Below are 6000 nucleotides of genomic sequence, written 5' to 3'. Positions count from 1 at the left end.
ACTTTATTTGAGAGGGAGGGGCTGTGTGTGTCGCTAGGGGCGTGATTCCAACTGTGATTGGCTGTGGCTTGAGGTGTAGGAACAATGATCAACGGTCCTACATAGTAGAACCGTATGATCACCATTCCTACACAGGGGAGAATGACAGGTGGCTTGTTTACATTAGCCGCCTGCCTTTCTCCCGCTGTCACGGACGATCGTGACGTCCGTGACCGCGCGGGAGCGTGCCTCCGGCGGCGCGCACTCGCTCCCCAGAGCCTCACAGGCTAGTGACGTACTGGTACATCACTTTGCCATCACTTTGCCATCACTTTGCCTGTGAGGGGCTGACCGTCGCAGTATATGTACTTGCGGCGGTCGGGAAGTGGTTAAAAACAGAGGTTTTAGTTGCATATATATGCAAAATGATGTGAAAGCTGCAGTGCCTGCGAAGGCTCCTCTGTATACTGCGGTCCTAGCTCCAAGCTGGAGTATACAGTGCTCAGCATAAATTACACCCCTTTTGAAAAGTAGGATTTTAATCAATATCTCAATGAACACAAGAACAATTTGCCAAAATTTTGACAAAACTGAGTTTTAAGAACATTTATTTAGCTCCATTACATGAGAGTAAGGTTCATAATATAACTTAGCCACTTTAACCCCAAGCCTATTTTTTACACTTTTTGTTTACAAGTTAAAATCAGTATTTTTTGCTAGAAAACTACTTAAAACCCCTTTTAGCAAAGACTCTGGAGAATACAATAGTGGTCATTGCAATATTTTTTGTCACGCGGTATTTGCGCAGCGGTCTTTCAAACGCCATTTTTTTGGGGGAAAAATTACGAAAAATCACATTTCACTGCATTTAAAAAAAAAACTAAACAGTAAAGTTAGCCCATGTTTTTTTTTGTATATTGTGAAAGATGATGTCACGCTGAGTAAATAGATACCCAACATGTCACGGTTTAAAATTGCACACACCCGCGGAATGGCAACAAACTACGGTCAAAAGGCGACGCTTTAAAACATTTTAACGGTTACCAGTTTAGAGTTAGAGTGTAGCTCTTTTTTTTAAGTTATTGCTCACTCTCTGGCGATCGCGGCTATACCTCACATGTGTGGTTTGAACAGCGATTTTATTTGCGGTACGACTTCCATATTCGTTTTCTTTCGTGTTCGAGCTAACGGCGACGGGGCAGCTACATTTTTTTTTTCCTATTTATTTATTTTTTTTAATTTTAACACAGGTTTTAAAAAAAAAAAATTGATCCCTTTTATTGCTGTCACAAGCAATGTAAACATCCCTTGTGGCAGCAATATGCAGTGACAGGTACTCTTTATGGAGGGGTCGAGGGTCTAAAAGACCCTCGACCCCTCGCCTACACTTCCATGTCTTCAAAACGCCGAAAACTGCATTATTGAATACATTCACTTTTTGAAACTGCCGCCTTTAGCAGCAGAGTAACTCGGACGTGATGTCACGAACGCCGCCTCCGGGTTACGTCATCGGAGACCTGATCTAAGCCGCTTTCGGCTTTGATCGGGACTCCATCCAGCCGGCGGACGTGCTGGTGGGACGGGAGACCCAGGCAGAGCTGCGGAAGGCGGCAGGAGGGGGGGCATCCCCTCCCGCTCGCTGGGGTAACGATCTAGCGACTCCCGAGCCGCATCAGTCATTACCGCCGGAAAGCCGACCGCCGGCTCTAAAAAATGGTACCGGGATGATGCCTCTAGCTAGAGGCATCATCCCGGTATAACCACGCAAAGTTAGCCGACGTAGGCCTACGTCGCTGGTCGTAAAGTGGTTAGCTTGCAAAAGCTTCAGTTTTACTCAAATTAGTTGATGCAAAAATTAATACACCCCAAAACAAAAACTACTACATCTAGTATTTTGTAGGACCTCCATGATTTGTAAGGACAGCACCAAGTCTTCTAGACATGGAATGAACTGATTGGCGACATATTGCAAAATCTATCTTTTTCCATTCTTCAAGAATGACCTTTTTTGGAGCCTGGATGCTGGATAGAGAGTGATGCTCAACTTTTATCTTCAGAATGCCTCATAGGTGTTCTCCCATTGGGTTCAGATCAGGAGACACAGTACTTGGCCACCTAATTACTTTCACCCTTTTCTTCAGAAAAGCAACAGTGGCCTTAGATATGTGTTTTGGATCATTGTCATTATGGAAAAGTGCACAACCACCAAGGGCATGGAGTCTTTTCTTTCAATATAGAGCAGTACATCTGTGAATTCATGATACCATTAATCAAATGCAGCTCCCCGACACCAGCAGCACTCATACAGCCCCACAAAAGGACAGTTCCCCCACCATGATTCTCTGTAGGCACCATGCATTTTTCTTTGTACTCCTCGCCTTTGCGATGCCATACAGTTTTGAAGCCATCCGTTGAAAAAACATTTATCTTGGTCTCATCGCTCCAGAGTACAAAGTCCCCGTAGTCTACTTTTTTTTCAGCATGGGCCCTGGCAAGTTCTAGGTGGGCTTTTTTGTGCATGGGCTTTAGGAGAAGCTTTCTTCGTAGATGAAACCCATGCATGCCATTCCTCTGCAGTGTACGCTATATTGTGGCACGGGAAACAATCACTCCAGTTTGGCTTTCTACTTTTTAGCTAACTGCAGTGAACTTGCATGGCGATTTTCTTCAACCCTTTGTGAGATGGGTGTAGTTCCATTTTTTGTTAAACTTTTGTATCACTTTTGCTACAGTATTCTGACTGATAAGTAAAGCTTTGCTGATCTTCTTGTAGCGTTCACCTTTCCAGTGTAAAGAAATGACTTTCTTTCTCAGGCCTTGTAACATTTCTCTTCCATGTGGTGCCATTGCTGACAACATGAAATGGGAAGGAGTTTTCTTTCTTACGTAACGCTCTTTTATAATCCACTGTCTGCTGGACATCTGTTTATTGAATAATTAAACTCATCTGTAGTTAAATTCTTGTTAATTAGGATTTTGTTGTCTAAAATGTAGCTTTGTTCTTAAAGCTGGATACACACTACACAACTTTTGTTGGTAGATTTCCTTTAGATTTAAGCCCCGTACACACGTACCGATGGTCGGCTTACAAATGTTCCTCTTTTCTCCCCGGGATGTCGGTGTCTGCTGAAAAGTGCAAAGACAGCACAAGGACAGCACAAGAATTTTGTCCGCCGACTGCAGAAGTGATGTCATGTAATGGTTAACTTTCCCTGTGTTTTCTATTTTCTGAGCATGCCCAGTCTTGCAAATCTGCGGTCTGTCGGCCGAATTGTGTACTGACAGGCGAACAATCGTCCGTTCTGGTGTCGGCATACAAATATTTTCATGTTTGCACGAAAGACTTTTGTCCGCGGATTGTGCGCAGACATCTGTCGGAGGCACCATACTAACACGCGTACAATCGGCAGATCCTTCGTCCACCGACGTTTGTATGCCGACGATCGGTACGTGTGTACGGGCCTTTACCGTCAACTATGTAGTATAAGGGCCTGTCTGATTGCATATAACTTGAAAGTGTTTAGGTTTAACCTCATATTATTAGGGTTTTGGTAAATCTTATGGGCCATACACACTATACAATTGTCTTTAGATTTTTTCCTTTAGATTTACCAAAATCCATATAATATGAGGTCAAATCTAAACACTGTCAATTTGTATGCAATCAGGCAGGCCCTTGCACTACATAGTTGAAGGTAAAGCCCCGTACACACACACAGATCGTCGTCATACAAATGTTCGTCTTTTCTCCCCGGGATGTCGGTGTCTGTTGAAAAGTGCAAAGACAGCACAAGGACAGCACAAGAATTTTGTCCGCAGACTTCAGCTGACTGCAGAAGTGATGTCATGTAATGGTTAACTTTCCCTGTGTTTTTTATTTTCTGAGCATGCCCAGTCTTGCAAATCTGCGGTCTGTCGGCTGATTTCTGTACTGACAGGCGAACAATCGTCCGTTCTGGTGTCCGCAGACAAAAATTTTCATGTTTGCAAGAAAGACTCTTGTCCGCGGATTGTGTGCAGACAGCTGTCGGAGGCACCATACTAACACGCGTACAATCGGCAGATCTTTCGTCCGCCGACGTTTGTATGACGACGATCTGTGCGTGTGTACGGGGCTTTAATCTAAAGGAAACCTACCAACAAAAGTTGTATAGTGTGTATCCAGCTTAAAGGAAAAAAACTAAAGAAAATTGTATAGTGTGTATCCAGCTTTAGACTTTCACTAAGGTGTATTTATTTTTGCAACATGCTCTTAAATGAACTTGTTAGGAAAAATAATTTTGTGTGCAAATCTTGGTTGCAATCAATGATCCGCTTTTGTGGGAGTATTTTGGGGTATAGTGTCCTTTAGAAAATGTTCATTCTGAAAGGAAAGTAAAGGTTTTCTGACAAATCTGTTGGGGTGTACTCATGAATGTGCAGCACTGTGTATAGAAGTGGATAAATTAAGGACAGGTATGCCTAAAAGGGGGGGGGCACTTCTTCTGAAAAGGCACAGGGGCATACTGGACGCCCAGCAAGAGCACAATGGCAACTTAAGGTGTCCAATGACAACAAATGTCAAACACCCCAATTTATAACTAGCACTTACAGTAAAGTACACAAATTTCCTTTTGCAGTAAGGTGCAAAGGGAAACACTAAATGAAAGTGGTGTTAAACTCTAGTTTTTAAACGTTGCTGACAGATAGGGTATTTATGACAAAAGAGACCCTATTGATTTCTTCTGTAATAAATGCTTCTCTCTGCCTGTCAGCTGTCATGTACACTGAGCTGCACATGCGCAGCTCAGCGTATGTTTATGGTACCCGATCTGCGCCATGCTGATGTGACTCCTAAGCGTATGCTCAGGAGTAATGTCATCATGACCCAGCCATTCAAGTGGCCAAAGAGACAGAATCCAAAAGGAAGATCAGGTGAAGATGGAAGCATGGGATCAGCAGGAGCAGTGATTGTGCAGCCCTGGAGAGCATCATTGGCTGGCTAAGGCTGGCCATACACCATACAATTTTCTTATTCAATTTCCTTTAGATTTACCTTCAACTATGTAGTGCAAGGGCCTGCCTGATTGCATACAAATTGAAAGTGTTCAGCTTTGAACTTATATTATATGGTTTTGGTAAATCTAAAGGAAAGTTGAACAAGAAAATTGTATAGTGTATGGCCAGCCTAAGTCTGCCATAATGTGCTAATATGTGCTGCATACTAGCACATTATGGCATAACCCACCTGGGGGCCAATGTATTAAAAATAAAAATATGGTTAAATACCACCTAAACTTCACACAAACTCTTTAGCACAAGCATCATTGGTGACAGTTCCCAAGTCACATAGCAACTAATATTTACAGGGTACAGCAGGTATGCTCAACCCATGGCCCACGACCTCAAACCTATAGCAAGCCGCTCAGCCTCTTTTAGGTGTATGCCGCTCTACTGAATGATTGCGAGTCCTCCGTAATCCTGGTGGTTGTCATACACAAGCCGCTAATGCGGTCAGCTCCCTGCTCTTCTCTTTTTTTCTTAACACATTGACAACAGGGAGAGGAGGCTTTACCCAAGTGGATTACATCTAGTGGCATCCATACAGGGATTCTGAAGGTGGATTCTCACAGTTGTGTGATGAGCTTGGTGTCATTCCAAGAGTATATGAGTGCATTATGTGTCATTTTATCTTTGCTAAATATACAGGCGCATCTCAAAAAAATTGAATATCATCAAAAAAGGATTTTTAATACAGAAATGTTGGGTTACTGAAAAGTATGTCCATGTACAGTATAGTATGCACTCAATACTTGGTCGGGGCTCCTTTTGCATGAAGTCAGTCAATGATGATTTGGGGAGCCATGTCATCTGCTGGTGTTGGTCCACTGTGTTTTATCAAGTCCAAAGTCAGCGCAGCCCTGTACCAGGAAATTCTAGAGCACTTCATGCTTCTCTCTGCTGACCAACTTTTTGGAGATGCGGATTTCATTTTCCAGCAGGACTTTGCACCTTCCCATACAGCAAAAACTACCAATACCT

The sequence above is a fragment of the Pelophylax lessonae genome, assembly GCF_965119305.1.
Source record: "Pelophylax lessonae genome assembly, chromosome: 1".
Taxonomy (NCBI): domain Eukaryota; kingdom Metazoa; phylum Chordata; class Amphibia; order Anura; family Ranidae; genus Pelophylax; species Pelophylax lessonae.
The sequence above is the reverse complement of the archived record's forward strand: the minus strand, read 5'-3'. Positions refer to the sequence as shown.